The sequence below is a fragment of the Eubalaena glacialis genome, chromosome 7, assembly GCF_028564815.1.
Source record: "Eubalaena glacialis isolate mEubGla1 chromosome 7, mEubGla1.1.hap2.+ XY, whole genome shotgun sequence".
NCBI lineage: Eukaryota > Metazoa > Chordata > Mammalia > Artiodactyla > Balaenidae > Eubalaena > Eubalaena glacialis.
This window is the reverse complement of record NC_083722.1, coordinates 117,139,236-117,159,510: the sequence shown is the minus strand read 5'-3', so window position 1 is coordinate 117,159,510 and position 20,275 is coordinate 117,139,236.

Below are 20,275 nucleotides of genomic sequence, written 5' to 3'. Positions count from 1 at the left end.
CAGGTCACTCTATTTTCCCATCAGGAAGAAGAATGAACCACAGGCTCAGCCTGCCCCCCGGAACCAGAATACGGCCTGAAGCAATCCTGCGCTTTGGCGGCCAGCTCCCAAAAAAGCGAGTTGACAAATGGAGCTCAGGGGCACTGCAACTCACAAACCTGCAGAGTTATAAATGATAACTCTCGTCCACAAATATATTGAGGGAAGGCAACGAAGAGGATTTGAAAGCAAGGCAGAATTGCAGGAAACAGGTTTCAGGAGGCAGAGTCGACTCGCCTTGAAAGCACATGAAAAGCGGCAAAGCGTTGACAATGATGCCCTTGGCCAAAAGGGGCGTATGCGTTTTTTCCTGAATATATTGAGGAAAAAACGCATACGCCCCTTTTGGCCAACCAGGCAAGCCCGAAAGGCAAATCAGCGCTACAAAGAAGTCTCGCTTGCCATCGGTCAAAAGGGCCATGCTGAAAAAAGTGTAAAAACCAGAAATGCAGGACAGGCCATGGAGACATGGGAGCCTTGCTACGCTGATGGGCGGGCTGTAAATTGCCAGCAGCCACTCTGGAGAAGTGTACGGTGTGTCCTGAAACATGTAATAAGCACAGCTTAGAGAGCATAGGGCACTTCCACTCATGGGCGTATAAATCGGGAAACCTAAAAATCAACAAGACACAGGCACCCCAAAGTTTAGGGCTGCTCTGTTTCCAAGAACCTCCACTTCGGTACACCTTCAATATCCCAGGAAAGCGAAAAATGGATAAAGAAGTTGTGGTACTTAGGCACAATGGAATATCACTCAGCCATGAAATCAATGTCATAAGGCTAGTAGCAGCAGGATGAGTGGATTTAGGTACGATGACTCTCAGTGAAATAAGTCACAGAGAAAAAGACACTTATCCTAAGATATCACTTATAGAGGGAATGTCAAAATCGCTACACTTGAACTGAATTACAAAACAGAACAGAGTCACACATTTAGAAAACACACTATGGCTGCTTAACGGGAAAGGTGAGGTGGGGTGATGCATAAAACAAGGGTTTGAAATTAGCTCAGATACCATTCCACAAGCCAAATATGTAATAGACAAGACCTACTCCCTGCTCAGTGAACTGGACTCAACAGCCCCTATTCACCGCCCAAGAATATATCTGACGAGTAAGAGTCTTGAAACCTATGTATTGATCTCTCTCTGGAAGTGCATCAAGAGGGTGTAAAGCGGCATAAACACAGCAGTGAAAAGCAGCTAAACCCCATTATAAAAATAGATTACTTAAAAAAAACCCCATAAAACAAAGAGAGTGAAAGAGAGAGAAATTCTTACAAAATCCGTTCAGGGGCTCTGATGCAACCTGGATTGACCATATCTAGACCCACAGCTGGATGAGACATGAGGCTGGACACTCTTGGGGCTGAGAGGATTGGTGAGCTTGGGTGAGCAAACGCAGACCCTTTAAAGTCCTACTGCGTGGTACCCATGCCGTGGGTCCCAAATCTCCAGGTTCAAGGGCATCTTCCTACATCGAAAACATGTGTGGGAAACCCAGAAGATGGTACACCGTGTGATCGGGAAAGGGTTCTCAAACGCACCTCATTTCTCCTCTCCTTGTGCTCGGGTTCGCCATTCCAGCCGCTCTACTAACAATCTCCCTACTTGGAGAATCTGCACCTTTAACCTCCTGTTTCGGACAGGTCGCAATTTGGCCTGAGGATGAACGGGAAGACGGGGAACCAATGAGAGACTAGCTCTAGGTGTTGGGACAGGCACAGGTCACTCTATTTTCCCATCAGGAAGAAGAATGAACCACAGGCTCAGCCTGCCCCCCGGAACCAGAATACGGCCTGAAGCAATCCTGCGCTTTGGCGGCCAGCTCCCAAAAAAGCGAGTTGACAAATGGAGCTCAGGGGCACTGCAATTCACAAACCTGCAGAGTTATAAATGATAACTCTCGTCCACAAATATATTGAGGGAAGGCAACGAAGAGGATTTGAAAGCAAGGCAGAATTGCAGGAAACAGGTTTCAGGAGGCAGAGTCGACTCGCCTTGAAAGCACATGAAAAGCGGCAAAGCGTTGACAATGATGCCCTTGGCCAAAAGGGGCGTATGCGTTTTTTCCTGAATATATTCAGGAAAAAACGCATACGCCCCTTTTGGCCAACCAGGCAAGCCCGAAAGGCAAATCAGCGCTACAAAGAAGTCTCGCTTGCCATCGGTCAAAAGGGCCATGCTGAAAAAAGTGTAAAAACCAGAAATGCAGGACAGGCCATGGAGACATGGGAGCCTTGCTACGCTGATGGGCGGGCTGTAAATTGCCAGCAGCCACTCTGGAGAAGTGTACGGTGTGTCCTGAAACATGTAATAAGCACAGCTTAGAGAGCATAGGGCACTTCCACTCATGGGCGTATAAATCGGGAAACCTAAAAATCAACAAGACACAGGCACCCCAAAGTTTAGGGCTGCTCTGTTTCCAAGAACCTCCACTTCGGTACACCTTCAATATCCCAGGAAAGCGAAAAATGGATAAAGAAGTTGTGGTACTTAGGCACAATGGAATATCACTCAGCCATGAAATCAATGTCATAAGGCTAGTAGCAGCAGGATGAGTGGATTTAGGTACGATGACTCTCAGTGAAATAAGTCACAGAGAAAAAGACACTTATCCTAAGATATCACTTATAGAGGGAATGTCAAAATCGCTACACTTGAACTGAATTACAAAACAGAACAGAGTCACACATTTAGAAAACACACTATGGCTGCTTAACGGGAAAGGTGAGGTGGGGTGATGCATAAAACAAGGGTTTGAAATTAGCTCAGATACCGTTCCACAAGCCAAATATGTAATAGACAAGACCTACTCCCTGCTCAGTGAACTGGACTCAACAGCCCCTATTCACCGCCCAAGAATATATCTGACGAGTAAGAGTCTTGAAACCTATGTATTGATCTCTCTCTGGAAGTGCATCAAGAGGGTGTAAAGCGGCATAAACACAGCAGTGAAAAGCAGCTAAACCCCATTATAAAAATAGATTACTTAAAAAAAACCCCATAAAACAAAGACAGTGAAAGAGAGAGAAATTCTTACAAAATCCGTTCAGGGGCTCTGATGCAACCTGGATTGACCATATCTAGACCCACAGCTGGATGAGACATGAGGCTGGACACTCTTGGGGCTGAGAGGATTGGTGAGCTTGGGTGAGCAAACGCAGACCCTTTAAAGTCCTACTGCGTGGTACCCATGCCGTGGGTCCCAAATCTCCAGGTTCAAGGGCATCTTCCTACATCGAAAACATGCGTGGGAAACCCAGAAGATGGTACACCGTGTGATCGGGAAAGGGTTCTCAAACGCACCTCATTTCTCCTCTCCTTGTGCTCGGGTTCGCCATTCCAGCCGCTCTACTAACAATCTCCCTACTTGGAGAATCTGCACCTTTAACCTCCTGTTTCGGACAGGTCGCAATTTGGCCTGAGGATGAACGGGAAGACGGGGAACCAATGAGAGACTAGCTCTAGGTGTTGGGACAGGCACAGGTCACTCTATTTTCCCATCAGGAAGAAGAATGAACCACAGGCTCAGCCTGCCCCCCGGAACCAGAATACGGCCTGAAGCAATCCTGCGCTTTGGCGGCCAGCTCCCAAAAAAGCGAGTTGACAAATGGAGCTCAGGGGCACTGCAATTCACAAACCTGCAGAGTTATAAATGATAACTCTCGTCCACAAATATATTGAGGGAAGGCAACGAAGAGGATTTGAAAGCAAGGCAGAATTGCAGGAAACAGGTTTCAGGAGGCAGAGTCGACTCGCCTTGAAAGCACATGAAAAGCGGCAAAGCGTTGACAATGATGCCCTTGGCCAAAAGGGGCGTATGCGTTTTTTCCTGAATATATTCAGGAAAAAACGCATACGCCCCTTTTGGCCAACCAGGCAAGCCCGAAAGGCAAATCAGCGCTACAAAGAAGTCTCGCTTGCCATCGGTCAAAAGGGCCATGCTGAAAAAAGTGTAAAAACCAGAAATGCAGGACAGGCCATGGAGACATGGGAGCCTTGCTACGCTGATGGGCGGGCTGTAAATTGCCAGCAGCCACTCTGGAGAAGTGTACGGTGTGTCCTGAAACATGTAATAAGCACAGCTTAGAGAGCATAGGGCACTTCCACTCATGGGCGTATAAATCGGGAAACCTAAAAATCAACAAGACACAGGCACCCCAAAGTTTAGGGCTGCTCTGTTTCCAAGAACCTCCACTTCGGTACACCTTCAATATCCCAGGAAAGCGAAAAATGGATAAAGAAGTTGTGGTACTTAGGCACAATGGAATATCACTCAGCCATGAAATCAATGTCATAAGGCTAGTAGCAGCAGGATGAGTGGATTTAGGTACGATGACTCTCAGTGAAATAAGTCACAGAGAAAAAGACACTTATCCTAAGATATCACTTATAGAGGGAATGTCAAAATCGCTACACTTGAACTGAATTACAAAACAGAACAGAGTCACACATTTAGAAAACACACTATGGCTGCTTAACGGGAAAGGTGAGGTGGGGTGATGCATAAAACAAGGGTTTGAAATTAGCTCAGATACCGTTCCACAAGCCAAATATGTAATAGACAAGACCTACTCCCTGCTCAGTGAACTGGACTCAACAGCCCCTATTCACCGCCCAAGAATATATCTGACGAGTAAGAGTCTTGAAACCTATGTATTGATCTCTCTCTGGAAGTGCATCAAGAGGGTGTAAAGCGGCATAAACACAGCAGTGAAAAGCAGCTAAACCCCATTATAAAAATAGATTACTTAAAAAAAACCCCATAAAACAAAGACAGTGAAAGAGAGAGAAATTCTTACAAAATCCGTTCAGGGGCTCTGATGCAACCTGGATTGACCATATCTAGACCCACAGCTGGATGAGACATGAGGCTGGACACTCTTGGGGCTGAGAGGATTGGTGAGCTTGGGTGAGCAAACGCAGACCCTTTAAAGTCCTACTGCGTGGTACCCATGCCGTGGGTCCCAAATCTCCAGGTTCAAGGGCATCTTCCTACATCGAAAACATGCGTGGGAAACCCAGAAGATGGTACACCGTGTGATCGGGAAAGGGTTCTCAAACGCACCTCATTTCTCCTCTCCTTGTGCTCGGGTTCGCCATTCCAGCCGCTCTACTAACAATCTCCCTACTTGGAGAATCTGCACCTTTAACCTCCTGTTTCGGACAGGTCGCAATTTGGCCTGAGGATGAACGGGAAGACGGGGAACCAATGAGAGACTAGCTCTAGGTGTTGGGACAGGCACAGGTCACTCTATTTTCCCATCAGGAAGAAGAATGAACCACAGGCTCAGCCTGCCCCCCGGAACCAGAATACGGCCTGAAGCAATCCTGCGCTTTGGCGGCCAGCTCCCAAAAAAGCGAGTTGACAAATGGAGCTCAGGGGCACTGCAATTCACAAACCTGCAGAGTTATAAATGATAACTCTCGTCCACAAATATATTGAGGGAAGGCAACGAAGAGGATTTGAAAGCAAGGCAGAATTGCAGGAAACAGGTTTCAGGAGGCAGACTCGACTCGCCTTGAAAGCACATGAAAAGCGGCAAAGCGTTGACAATGATGCCCTTGGCCAAAAAGGGCGTATGCGTTTTTTCCTGAATATATTCAGGAAAAAACGCATACGCCCTTTTTGGCCAACCAGGCAAGCCCGAAAGGCAAATCAGCGCTACAAAGAAGTCTCGCTTGCCATCGGTCAAAAGGGCCATGCTGAAAAAAGTGTAAAAACCAGAAATGCAGGACAGGCCATGGAGACATGGGAGCCTTGCTACGCTGATGGGCGGGCTGTAAATTGCCAGCAGCCACTCTGGAGAAGTGTACGGTGTGTCCTGAAACATGTAATAAGCACAGCTTAGAGAGCATAGGGCACTTCCACTCATGGGCGTATAAATCGGGAAACCTAAAAATCAACAAGACACAGGCACCCCAAAGTTTAGGGCTGCTCTGTTTCCAAGAACCTCCACTTCGGTACACCTTCAATATCCCAGGAAAGCGAAAAATGGATAAAGAAGTTGTGGTACTTAGGCACAATGGAATATCACTCAGCCATGAAATCAATGTCATAAGGCTAGTAGCAGCAGGATGAGTGGATTTAGGTACGATGACTCTCAGTGAAATAAGTCACAGAGAAAAAGACACTTATCCTAAGATATCACTTATAGAGGGAATGTCAAAATCGCTACACTTGAACTGAATTACAAAACAGAACAGAGTCACACATTTAGAAAACACACTATGGCTGCTTAACGGGAAAGGTGAGGTGGGGTGATGCATAAAACAAGGGTTTGAAATTAGCTCAGATACCGTTCCACAAGCCAAATATGTAATAGACAAGACCTACTCCCTGCTCAGTGAACTGGACTCAACAGCCCCTATTCACCGCCCAAGAATATATCTGACGAGTAAGAGTCTTGAAACCTATGTATTGATCTCTCTCTGGAAGTGCATCAAGAGGGTGTAAAGCGGCATAAACACAGCAGTGAAAAGCAGCTAAACCCCATTATAAAAATAGATTACTTAAAAAAAACCCCATAAAACAAAGACAGTGAAAGAGAGAGAAATTCTTACAAAATCCGTTCAGGGGCTCTGATGCAACCTGGATTGACCATATCTAGACCCACAGCTGGATGAGACATGAGGCTGGACACTCTTGGGGCTGAGAGGATTGGTGAGCTTGGGTGAGCAAACGCAGACCCTTTAAAGTCCTACTGCGTGGTACCCATGCCGTGGGTCCCAAATCTCCAGGTTCAAGGGCATCTTCCTACATCGAAAACATGCGTGGGAAACCCAGAAGATGGTACACCGTGTGATCGGGAAAGGGTTCTCAAACGCACCTCATTTCTCCTCTCCTTGTGCTCGGGTTCGCCATTCCAGCCGCTCTACTAACAATCTCCCTACTTGGAGAATCTGCACCTTTAACCTCCTGTTTCGGACAGGTCGCAATTTGGCCTGAGGATGAACGGGAAGACGGGGAACCAATGAGAGACTAGCTCTAGGTGTTGGGACAGGCACAGGTCACTCTATTTTCCCATCAGGAAGAAGAATGAACCACAGGCTCAGCCTGCCCCCCGGAACCAGAATACGGCCTGAAGCAATCCTGCGCTTTGGCGGCCAGCTCCCAAAAAAGCGAGTTGACAAATGGAGCTCAGGGGCACTGCAATTCACAAACCTGCAGAGTTATAAATGATAACTCTCGTCCACAAATATATTGAGGGAAGGCAACGAAGAGGATTTGAAAGCAAGGCAGAATTGCAGGAAACAGGTTTCAGGAGGCAGACTCGACTCGCCTTGAAAGCACATGAAAAGCGGCAAAGCGTTGACAATGATGCCCTTGGCCAAAAAGGGCGTATGCGTTTTTTCCTGAATATATTCAGGAAAAAACGCATACGCCCTTTTTGGCCAACCAGGCAAGCCCGAAAGGCAAATCAGCGCTACAAAGAAGTCTCGCTTGCCATCGGTCAAAAGGGCCATGCTGAAAAAAGTGTAAAAACCAGAAATGCAGGACAGGCCATGGAGACATGGGAGCCTTGCTACGCTGATGGGCGGGCTGTAAATTGCCAGCAGCCACTCTGGAGAAGTGTACGGTGTGTCCTGAAACATGTAATAAGCACAGCTTAGAGAGCATAGGGCACTTCCACTCATGGGCGTATAAATCGGGAAACCTAAAAATCAACAAGACACAGGCACCCCAAAGTTTAGGGCTGCTCTGTTTCCAAGAACCTCCACTTCGGTACACCTTCAATATCCCAGGAAAGCGAAAAATGGATAAAGAAGTTGTGGTACTTAGGCACAATGGAATATCACTCAGCCATGAAATCAATGTCATAAGGCTAGTAGCAGCAGGATGAGTGGATTTAGGTACGATGACTCTCAGTGAAATAAGTCACAGAGAAAAAGACACTTATCCTAAGATATCACTTATAGAGGGAATGTCAAAATCGCTACACTTGAACTGAATTACAAAACAGAACAGAGTCACACATTTAGAAAACACACTATGGCTGCTTAACGGGAAAGGTGAGGTGGGGTGATGCATAAAACAAGGGTTTGAAATTAGCTCAGATACCGTTCCACAAGCCAAATATGTAATAGACAAGACCTACTCCCTGCTCAGTGAACTGGACTCAACAGCCCCTATTCACCGCCCAAGAATATATCTGACGAGTAAGAGTCTTGAAACCTATGTATTGATCTCTCTCTGGAAGTGCATCAAGAGGGTGTAAAGCGGCATAAACACAGCAGTGAAAAGCAGCTAAACCCCATTATAAAAATAGATTACTTAAAAAAAACCCCATAAAACAAAGACAGTGAAAGAGAGAGAAATTCTTACAAAATCCGTTCAGGGGCTCTGATGCAACCTGGATTGACCATATCTAGACCCACAGCTGGATGAGACATGAGGCTGGACACTCTTGGGGCTGAGAGGATTGGTGAGCTTGGGTGAGCAAACGCAGACCCTTTAAAGTCCTACTGCGTGGTACCCATGCCGTGGGTCCCAAATCTCCAGGTTCAAGGGCATCTTCCTACATCGAAAACATGCGTGGGAAACCCAGAAGATGGTACACCGTGTGATCGGGAAAGGGTTCTCAAACGCACCTCATTTCTCCTCTCCTTGTGCTCGGGTTCGCCATTCCAGCCGCTCTACTAACAATCTCCCTACTTGGAGAATCTGCACCTTTAACCTCCTGTTTCGGACAGGTCGCAATTTGGCCTGAGGATGAACGGGAAGACGGGGAACCAATGAGAGACTAGCTCTAGGTGTTGGGACAGGCACAGGTCACTCTATTTTCCCATCAGGAAGAAGAATGAACCACAGGCTCAGCCTGCCCCCCGGAACCAGAATACGGCCTGAAGCAATCCTGCGCTTTGGCGGCCAGCTCCCAAAAAAGCGAGTTGACAAATGGAGCTCAGGGGCACTGCAATTCACAAACCTGCAGAGTTATAAATGATAACTCTCGTCCACAAATATATTGAGGGAAGGCAACGAAGAGGATTTGAAAGCAAGGCAGAATTGCAGGAAACAGGTTTCAGGAGGCAGAGTCGACTCGCCTTGAAAGCACATGAAAAGCGGCAAAGCGTTGACAATGATGCCCTTGGCCAAAAAGGGCGTATGCGTTTTTTCCTGAATATATTCAGGAAAAAACGCATACGCCCTTTTTGGCCAACCAGGCAAGCCCGAAAGGCAAATCAGCGCTACAAAGAAGTCTCGCTTGCCATCGGTCAAAAGGGCCATGCTGAAAAAAGTGTAAAAACCAGAAATGCAGGACAGGCCATGGAGACATGGGAGCCTTGCTACGCTGATGGGCGGGCTGTAAATTGCCAGCAGCCACTCTGGAGAAGTGTACGGTGTGTCCTGAAACATGTAATAAGCACAGCTTAGAGAGCATAGGGCACTTCCACTCATGGGCGTATAAATCGGGAAACCTAAAAATCAACAAGACACAGGCACCCCAAAGTTTAGGGCTGCTCTGTTTCCAAGAACCTCCACTTCGGTACACCTTCAATATCCCAGGAAAGCGAAAAATGGATAAAGAAGTTGTGGTACTTAGGCACAATGGAATATCACTCAGCCATGAAATCAATGTCATAAGGCTAGTAGCAGCAGGATGAGTGGATTTAGGTACGATGACTCTCAGTGAAATAAGTCACAGAGAAAAAGACACTTATCCTAAGATATCACTTATAGAGGGAATGTCAAAATCGCTACACTTGAACTGAATTACAAAACAGAACAGAGTCACACATTTAGAAAACACACTATGGCTGCTTAACGGGAAAGGTGAGGTGGGGTGATGCATAAAACAAGGGTTTGAAATTAGCTCAGATACCGTTCCACAAGCCAAATATGTAATAGACAAGACCTACTCCCTGCTCAGTGAACTGGACTCAACAGCCCCTATTCACCGCCCAAGAATATATCTGACGAGTAAGAGTCTTAAAACCTATGTATTGATCTCTCTCTGGAAGTGCATCAAGAGGGTGTAAAGCGGCATAAACACAGCAGTGAAAAGCAGCTAAACCCCATTATAAAAATAGATTACTTAAAAAAAACCCCATAAAACAAAGACAGTGAAAGAGAGAGAAATTCTTACAAAATCCGTTCAGGGGCTCTGATGCAACCTGGATTGACCATATCTAGACCCACAGCTGGATGGGACATGAGGCTGGACACTCTTGGGGCTGAGAGGATTGGTGAGCTTGGGTGAGCAAACGCAGACCCTTTAAAGTCCTACTGCGTGGTACCCATGCCGTGGGTCCCAAATCTCCAGGTTCAAGGGCATCTTCCTACATCGAAAACATGCGTGGGAAACCCAGAAGATGGTACACCGTGTGATCGGGAAAGGGTTCTCAAACGCACCTCATTTCTCCTCTCCTTGTGCTCGGGTTCGCCATTCCAGCCGCTCTACTAACAATCTCCCTACTTGGAGAATCTGCACCTTTAACCTCCTGTTTCGGACAGGTCGCAATTTGGCCTGAGGATGAACGGGAAGACGGGGAACCAATGAGAGACTAGCTCTAGGTGTTGGGACAGGCACAGGTCACTCTATTTTCCCATCAGGAAGAAGAATGAACCACAGGCTCAGCCTGCCCCCCGGAACCAGAATACGGCCTGAAGCAATCCTGCGCTTTGGCGGCCAGCTCCCAAAAAAGCGAGTTGACAAATGGAGCTCAGGGGCACTGCAACTCACAAACCTGCAGAGTTATAAATGATAACTCTCGTCCACAAATATATTGAGGGAAGGCAACGAAGAGGATTTGAAAGCAAGGCAGAATTGCAGGAAACAGGTTTCAGGAGGCAGAGTCGACTCGCCTTGAAAGCACATGAAAAGCGGCAAAGCGTTGACAATGATGCCCTTGGCCAAAAGGGGCGTATGCGTTTTTTCCTGAATATATTCAGGAAAAAACGCATACGCCCCTTTTGGCCAACCAGGCAAGCCCGAAAGGCAAATCAGCGCTACAAAGAAGTCTCGCTTGCCATCGGTCAAAAGGGCCATGCTGAAAAAAGTGTAAAAACCAGAAATGCAGGACAGGCCATGGAGACATGGGAGCCTTGCTACGCTGATGGGCGGGCTGTAAATTGCCAGCAGCCACTCTGGAGAAGTGTACGGTGTGTCCTGAAACATGTAATAAGCACAGCTTAGAGAGCATAGGGCACTTCCACTCATGGGCGTATAAATCGGGAAACCTAAAAATCAACAAGACACAGGCACCCCAAAGTTTAGGGCTGCTCTGTTTCCAAGAACCTCCACTTCGGTACACCTTCAATATCCCAGGAAAGCGAAAAATGGATAAAGAAGTTGTGGTACTTAGGCACAATGGAATATCACTCAGCCATGAAATCAATGTCATAAGGCTAGTAGCAGCAGGATGAGTGGATTTAGGTACGATGACTCTCAGTGAAATAAGTCACAGAGAAAAAGACACTTATCCTAAGATATCACTTATAGAGGGAATGTCAAAATCGCTACACTTGAACTGAATTACAAAACAGAACAGAGTCACACATTTAGAAAACACACTATGGCTGCTTAACGGGAAAGGTGAGGTGGGGTGATGCATAAAACAAGGGTTTGAAATTAGCTCAGATACCGTTCCACAAGCCAAATATGTAATAGACAAGACCTACTCCCTGCTCAGTGAACTGGACTCAACAGCCCCTATTCACCGCCCAAGAATATATCTGACGAGTAAGAGTCTTGAAACCTATGTATTGATCTCTCTCTGGAAGTGCATCAAGAGGGTGTAAAGCGGCATAAACACAGCAGTGAAAAGCAGCTAAACCCCATTATAAAAATAGATTACTTAAAAAAAACCCCATAAAACAAAGAGAGTGAAAGAGAGAGAAATTCTTACAAAATCCGTTCAGGGGCTCTGATGCAACCTGGATTGACCATATCTAGACCCACAGCTGGATGAGACATGAGGCTGGACACTCTTGGGGCTGAGAGGATTGGTGAGCTTGGGTGAGCAAACGCAGACCCTTTAAAGTCCTACTGCGTGGTACCCATGCCGTGGGTCCCAAATCTCCAGGTTCAAGGGCATCTTCCTACATCGAAAACATGCGTGGGAAACCCAGAAGATGGTACACCGTGTGATCGGGAAAGGGTTCTCAAACGCACCTCATTTCTCCTCTCCTTGTGCTCGGGTTCGCCATTCCAGCCGCTCTACTAACAATCTCCCTACTTGGAGAATCTGCACCTTTAACCTCCTGTTTCGGACAGGTCGCAATTTGGCCTGAGGATGAACGGGAAGACGGGGAACCAATGAGAGACTAGCTCTAGGTGTTGGGACAGGCACAGGTCACTCTATTTTCCCATCAGGAAGAAGAATGAACCACAGGCTCAGCCTGCCCCCCGGAACCAGAATACGGCCTGAAGCAATCCTGCGCTTTGGCGGCCAGCTCCCAAAAAAGCGAGTTGACAAATGGAGCTCAGGGGCACTGCAATTCACAAACCTGCAGAGTTATAAATGATAACTCTCGTCCACAAATATATTGAGGGAAGGCAACGAAGAGGATTTGAAAGCAAGGCAGAATTGCAGGAAACAGGTTTCAGGAGGCAGAGTCGACTCGCCTTGAAAGCACATGAAAAGCGGCAAAGCGTTGACAATGATGCCCTTGGCCAAAAGGGGCGTATGCGTTTTTTCCTGAATATATTCAGGAAAAAACGCATACGCCCCTTTTGGCCAACCAGGCAAGCCCGAAAGGCAAATCAGCGCTACAAAGAAGTCTCGCTTGCCATCGGTCAAAAGGGCCATGCTGAAAAAAGTGTAAAAACCAGAAATGCAGGACAGGCCATGGAGACATGGGAGCCTTGCTACGCTGATGGGCGGGCTGTAAATTGCCAGCAGCCACTCTGGAGAAGTGTACGGTGTGTCCTGAAACATGTAATAAGCACAGCTTAGAGAGCATAGGGCACTTCCACTCATGGGCGTATAAATCGGGAAACCTAAAAATCAACAAGACACAGGCACCCCAAAGTTTAGGGCTGCTCTGTTTCCAAGAACCTCCACTTCGGTACACCTTCAATATCCCAGGAAAGCGAAAAATGGATAAAGAAGTTGTGGTACTTAGGCACAATGGAATATCACTCAGCCATGAAATCAATGTCATAAGGCTAGTAGCAGCAGGATGAGTGGATTTAGGTACGATGACTCTCAGTGAAATAAGTCACAGAGAAAAAGACACTTATCCTAAGATATCACTTATAGAGGGAATGTCAAAATCGCTACACTTGAACTGAATTACAAAACAGAACAGAGTCACACATTTAGAAAACACACTATGGCTGCTTAACGGGAAAGGTGAGGTGGGGTGATGCATAAAACAAGGGTTTGAAATTAGCTCAGATACCGTTCCACAAGCCAAATATGTAATAGACAAGACCTACTCCCTGCTCAGTGAACTGGACTCAACAGCCCCTATTCACCGCCCAAGAATATATCTGACGAGTAAGAGTCTTGAAACCTATGTATTGATCTCTCTCTGGAAGTGCATCAAGAGGGTGTAAAGCGGCATAAACACAGCAGTGAAAAGCAGCTAAACCCCATTATAAAAATAGATTACTTAAAAAAAACCCCATAAAACAAAGAGAGTGAAAGAGAGAGAAATTCTTACAAAATCCGTTCAGGGGCTCTGATGCAACCTGGATTGACCATATCTAGACCCACAGCTGGATGAGACATGAGGCTGGACACTCTTGGGGCTGAGAGGATTGGTGAGCTTGGGTGAGCAAACGCAGACCCTTTAAAGTCCTACTGCGTGGTACCCATGCCGTGGGTCCCAAATCTCCAGGTTCAAGGGCATCTTCCTACATCGAAAACATGCGTGGGAAACCCAGAAGATGGTACACCGTGTGATCGGGAAAGGGTTCTCAAACGCACCTCATTTCTCCTCTCCTTGTGCTCGGGTTCGCCATTCCAGCCGCTCTACTAACAATCTCCCTACTTGGAGAATCTGCACCTTTAACCTCCTGTTTCGGACAGGTCGCAATTTGGCCTGAGGATGAACGGGAAGACGGGGAACCAATGAGAGACTAGCTCTAGGTGTTGGGACAGGCACAGGTCACTCTATTTTCCCATCAGGAAGAAGAATGAACCACAGGCTCAGCCTGCCCCCCGGAACCAGAATACGGCCTGAAGCAATCCTGCGCTTTGGCGGCCAGCTCCCAAAAAAGCGAGTTGACAAATGGAGCTCAGGGGCACTGCAATTCACAAACCTGCAGAGTTATAAATGATAACTCTCGTCCACAAATATATTGAGGGAAGGCAACGAAGAGGATTTGAAAGCAAGGCAGAATTGCAGGAAACAGGTTTCAGGAGGCAGAGTCGACTCGCCTTGAAAGCACATGAAAAGCGGCAAAGCGTTGACAATGATGCCCTTGGCCAAAAGGGGCGTATGCGTTTTTTCCTGAATATATTCAGGAAAAAACGCATACGCCCCTTTTGGCCAACCAGGCAAGCCCGAAAGGCAAATCAGCGCTACAAAGAAGTCTCGCTTGCCATCGGTCAAAAGGGCCATGCTGAAAAAAGTGTAAAAACCAGAAATGCAGGACAGGCCATGGAGACATGGGAGCCTTGCTACGCTGATGGGCGGGCTGTAAATTGCCAGCAGCCACTCTGGAGAAGTGTACGGTGTGTCCTGAAACATGTAATAAGCACAGCTTAGAGAGCATAGGGCACTTCCACTCATGGGCGTATAAATCGGGAAACCTAAAAATCAACAAGACACAGGCACCCCAAAGTTTAGGGCTGCTCTGTTTCCAAGAACCTCCACTTCGGTACACCTTCAATATCCCAGGAAAGCGAAAAATGGATAAAGAAGTTGTGGTACTTAGGCACAATGGAATATCACTCAGCCATGAAATCAATGTCATAAGGCTAGTAGCAGCAGGATGAGTGGATTTAGGTACGATGACTCTCAGTGAAATAAGTCACAGAGAAAAAGACACTTATCCTAAGATATCACTTATAGAGGGAATGTCAAAATCGCTACACTTGAACTGAATTACAAAACAGAACAGAGTCACACATTTAGAAAACACACTATGGCTGCTTAACGGGAAAGGTGAGGTGGGGTGATGCATAAAACAAGGGTTTGAAATTAGCTCAGATACCGTTCCACAAGCCAAATATGTAATAGACAAGACCTACTCCCTGCTCAGTGAACTGGACTCAACAGCCCCTATTCACCGCCCAAGAATATATCTGACGAGTAAGAGTCTTGAAACCTATGTATTGATCTCTCTCTGGAAGTGCATCAAGAGGGTGTAAAGCGGCATAAACACAGCAGTGAAAAGCAGCTAAACCCCATTATAAAAATAGATTACTTAAAAAAAACCCCATAAAACAAAGACAGTGAAAGAGAGAGAAATTCTTACAAAATCCGTTCAGGGGCTCTGATGCAACCTGGATTGACCATATCTAGACCCACAGCTGGATGAGACATGAGGCTGGACACTCTTGGGGCTGAGAGGATTGGTGAGCTTGGGTGAGCAAACGCAGACCCTTTAAAGTCCTACTGCGTGGTACCCATGCCGTGGGTCCCAAATCTCCAGGTTCAAGGGCATCTTCCTACATCGAAAACATGCGTGGGAAACCCAGAAGATGGTACACCGTGTGATCGGGAAAGGGTTCTCAAACGCACCTCATTTCTCCTCTCCTTGTGCTCGGGTTCGCCATTCCAGCCGCTCTACTAACAATCTCCCTACTTGGAGAATCTGCACCTTTAACCTCCTGTTTCGGACAGGTCGCAATTTGGCCTGAGGATGAACGGGAAGACGGGGAACCAATGAGAGACTAGCTCTAGGTGTTGGGACAGGCACAGGTCACTCTATTTTCCCATCAGGAAGAAGAATGAACCACAGGCTCAGCCTGCCCCCCGGAACCAGAATACGGCCTGAAGCAATCCTGCGCTTTGGCGGCCAGCTCCCAAAAAAGCGAGTTGACAAATGGAGCTCAGGGGCACTGCAATTCACAAACCTGCAGAGTTATAAATGATAACTCTCGTCCACAAATATATTGAGGGAAGGCAACGAAGAGGATTTGAAAGCAAGGCAGAATTGCAGGAAACAGGTTTCAGGAGGCAGAGTCGACTCGCCTTGAAAGCACATGAAAAGCGGCAAAGCGTTGACAATGATGCCCTTGGCCAAAAGGGGCGTATGCGTTTTTTCCTGAATATATTCAGGAAAAAACGCATACGCCCCTTTTGGCCAACCAGGCAAGCCCGAAAGGCAAATCAGCGCTACAAAGAAGTCTCGCTTGCCATCGGTCAAAAGGGCCATGCTGAAAAAAGTGTAAAAACCAGAAATGCAGGACAGGCCATGGAGACATGGGAGCCTTGCTACGCTGATGGGCGGGCTGTAAATTGCCAGCAGCCACTCTGGAGAAGTGTACGGTGTGTCCTGAAACATGTAATAAGCACAGCTTAGAGAGCATAGGGCACTTCCACTCATGGGCGTATAAATCGGGAAACCTAAAAATCAACAAGACACAGGCACCCCAAAGTTTAGGGCTGCTCTGTTTCCAAGAACCTCCACTTCGGTACACCTTCAATATCCCAGGAAAGCGAAAAATGGATAAAGAAGTTGTGGTACTTAGGCACAATGGAATATCACTCAGCCATGAAATCAATGTCATAAGGCTAGTAGCAGCAGGATGAGTGGATTTAGGTACGATGACTCTCAGTGAAATAAGTCACAGAGAAAAAGACACTTATCCTAAGATATCACTTATAGAGGGAATGTCAAAATCGCTACACTTGAACTGAATTACAAAACAGAACAGAGTCACACATTTAGAAAACACACTATGGCTGCTTAACGGGAAAGGTGAGGTGGGGTGATGCATAAAACAAGGGTTTGAAATTAGCTCAGATACCGTTCCACAAGCCAAATATGTAATAGACAAGACCTACTCCCTGCTCAGTGAACTGGACTCAACAGCCCCTATTCACCGCCCAAGAATATATCTGATGAGTAAGAGTCTTAAAACCTATGTATTGATCTCTCTCTGGAAGTGCATCAAGAGGGTGTAAAGCGGCATAAACACAGCAGTGAAAAGCAGCTAAACCCCATTATAAAAATAGATTACTTAAAAAAAACCCCATAAAACAAAGACAGTGAAAGAGAGAGAAATTCTTACAAAATCCGTTCAGGGGCTCTGATGCAACCTGGATTGACCATATCTAGACCCACAGCTAGATGAGACATGAGGCTGGACACTCTTGGGGCTGAGAGGATTGGTGAGCTTGGGTGAGCAAACGCAGACCCTTTAAAGTCCTACTGCGTGGTACCCATGCCGTGGGTCCCAAATCTCCAGGTTCAAGGGCATCTTCCGACATCGAAAACATGCGTGGGAAACCCAGAAGATGGTACACCGTGTGATCGGGAAAGGGCTCTCAAACGCACCTCATTTCTCCTCTCCTTGTGCTCGGGTTCGCCATTCCAGCCGCTCTACTAACCATCTCCCTACTTGGAGAATCAGCACCTTTAACCTCCTGTTTCGGACAGGTCGCAATTTGGCCTGATGATGAACGGGAAGAGGGGGAACCAATGAGAGACTAGCTCTAGGTGTTGGGACAGGCACAGGTCACTCTGTTTTCCCATCAGGAAGAAGAATGAGCCACAGGCTCAGCCTGCCCCCCGGAACCAGAATACGGCCTGAAGCAATCCTGCGCTTTGGCGGCCAGCTCCCAAAAAAGCGAGTTGACAAACGGAGCTCAGGGGCACTGCAACTCACAAACCTGCAGAGTTATAAATGATAACTCTCGTCCACAAATATATTGAGGGAAGGCAACGAGGAGGATTTGAAAGCAAGGCAGAATTGCAGGAAACAGGTTTCAGGAGGCAGACTCGACTCGCCTTGAAAGCACATGAAAAGCGGCACAGCGTTGACAATGATGCCCTTGGCCAAAAAGGGCGTATGCGTTTTTTCCTGAATATATTCAGGAAAAAACGCATACGCCCTTTTTGGCAAACCAGGCAAGCCGGAAAGGCAAATCAGCGCTACAAAGAAGTCTCGCTTGCCATCGGTCAAAAGGGCCATGCTGAAAAAAGTGTAAAAACCAGAAATGCAGGACAGGCCATGGAGACATGGGAGCCTTGCTACGCTGACGGGCGGGCTGTAAATTGCCAACAGCCACTCTGGAGAAGTGTACGGTGTGTCCTGAAACATGTAATAAGCACAGCTTAGAGAGCATAGGGCACTTCCACTCATGGGCGTATAAATCGGGAAACCTAAAAATCAACAAGACACAGGCACCCCAAAGTTTAGGGCTGCTCTGTTTCCAAGAACCTCCACTTCGGTACACCTTCAATATCCCAGGAGTGCGAAAAATGGATAAAGAAGTTGTGGTACTTAGGCACAATGGAATATCACTCAGCCATGAAATCAATGTCATAAGGCTAGTAGCAGCAGGATGAGTGGATTTAGGTACGATGACTCTCAGTGAAATAAGTCACAGAGAAAAAGACACTTATCCTAAGATATCACTTATAGAGGGAATGTCAAAATCGCTACACTTGAACGGAATTACAAAACAGAACAGAGTCACACATTTAGAAAACACACTATGGCTGCTTAACGGGAAAGGTGAGGTGGGGTGATGCATAAAACAAGGGTTTGAAATTAGCTCAGATACCGTTCCACAAGCCGAATATGTAATAGACAAGACCTACTCCCTGCTCAGTGAACTGGACTCAACAGCCCCTATTCACCGCCCAAGAATATATCTGACTAGTAAGAGTCTTAAAACCTAGGTATTGATCTCTCTCTGGAAGTGCATCAAGAGGGTGTAAAGCGGCATAAACACAGCAGTGAAAAGCAGCTAAACCCCATTATAAAAATAGATTACTTAAAAAAAAAACCCCATAAAACAAAGACAGTGAAAGAGAGAGAAATTCTTCCAAAATCCGTTCAGGGGCTCTGATGCAACCTGGATTGACCATATCTAGACCCACAGCTGGATGAGACATGAGGCTGGACACTCTTGGGGCTGAGAGGATTGGTGAGCTTGGGTGAGCAAACGCAGACCCTTTAAAGTCCTACTGCGTGGTACCCATGCCGTGGGTCCCAAATCTCCAGGTTCAAGGGCATCTTCCGACATCGAAAACATGCGTGGGAAACCCAGAAGATGGTACACCGTGTGATCGGGAAAGGGTTCTCAAACGCACCTCATTTCTCCTCTCCTTGTGCTCGGGTTCGCCATTCCAGCCGCTCTACTAACCATCTCCCTACTTGGAGAATCAGCACCTTTAACCTCCTGTTTCGGACAGGTCGCAATTTGGCCTGAGGATGAACGGGAAGAGGGGGAACCAATGAGAGACTAGCTCTAGGTGTTGGGACAGGCACAGGTCACTCTGTTTTCCCATCAGGAAGAAGAATGAGCCACAGGCTCAGCCTGCCCCCCGGAACCAGAATACGGCCTGAAGCAATCCTGCGCTTTGGCGGCCAGCTCCCAAAAAAGCGAGTTGACAAACGGAGCTCAGGGGCACTGCAACTCACAAACCTGCAGAGTTATAAATGATAACTCTCGTCCACAAATATATTGAGGGAAGGCAACGAGGAGGATTTGAAAGCAAGGCAGAATTGCAGGAAACAGGTTTCAGGAGGCAGACTCGACTCGCCTTGAAAGCACATGAAAAGCGGCACAGCGTTGACAATGATGCCCTTGGCCAAAAAGGGCGTATGCGTTTTTTCCTGAATATATTCAGGAAAAAACGCATACGCCCTTTTTGGCCAACCAGGCAAGCCGGAAAGGCAAATCAGCGCTACAAAGAAGTCTCGCTTGCCATCGGTCAAAAGGGCCATGCTGAAAAAAGTGTAAAAACCAGAAATGCAGGACAGGCCATGGAGACATGGGAGCCTTGCTACGCTGACGGGCGGGCTGTAAATTGCCAACAGCCACTCTGGAGAAGTGTACGGTGTGTCCTGAAACATGTAATAAGCACAGCTTAGAGAGCATAGGGCACTTCCACTCATGGGCGTATAAATCGGGAAACCTAAAAATCAACAAGACACAGGCACCCCAAAGTTTAGGGCTGCTCTGTTTCCAAGAACCTCCACTTCGGTACACCTTCAATATCCCAGGAAAGCGAAAAATGGATAAAGAAGTTGTGGTACTTAGGCACAATGGAATATCACTCAGCCATGAAATCAATGTCATAAGGCTAGTAGCAGCAGGATGAGTGGATTTAGGTACGATGACTCTCAGTGAAATAAGTCACAGAGAAAAAGACACT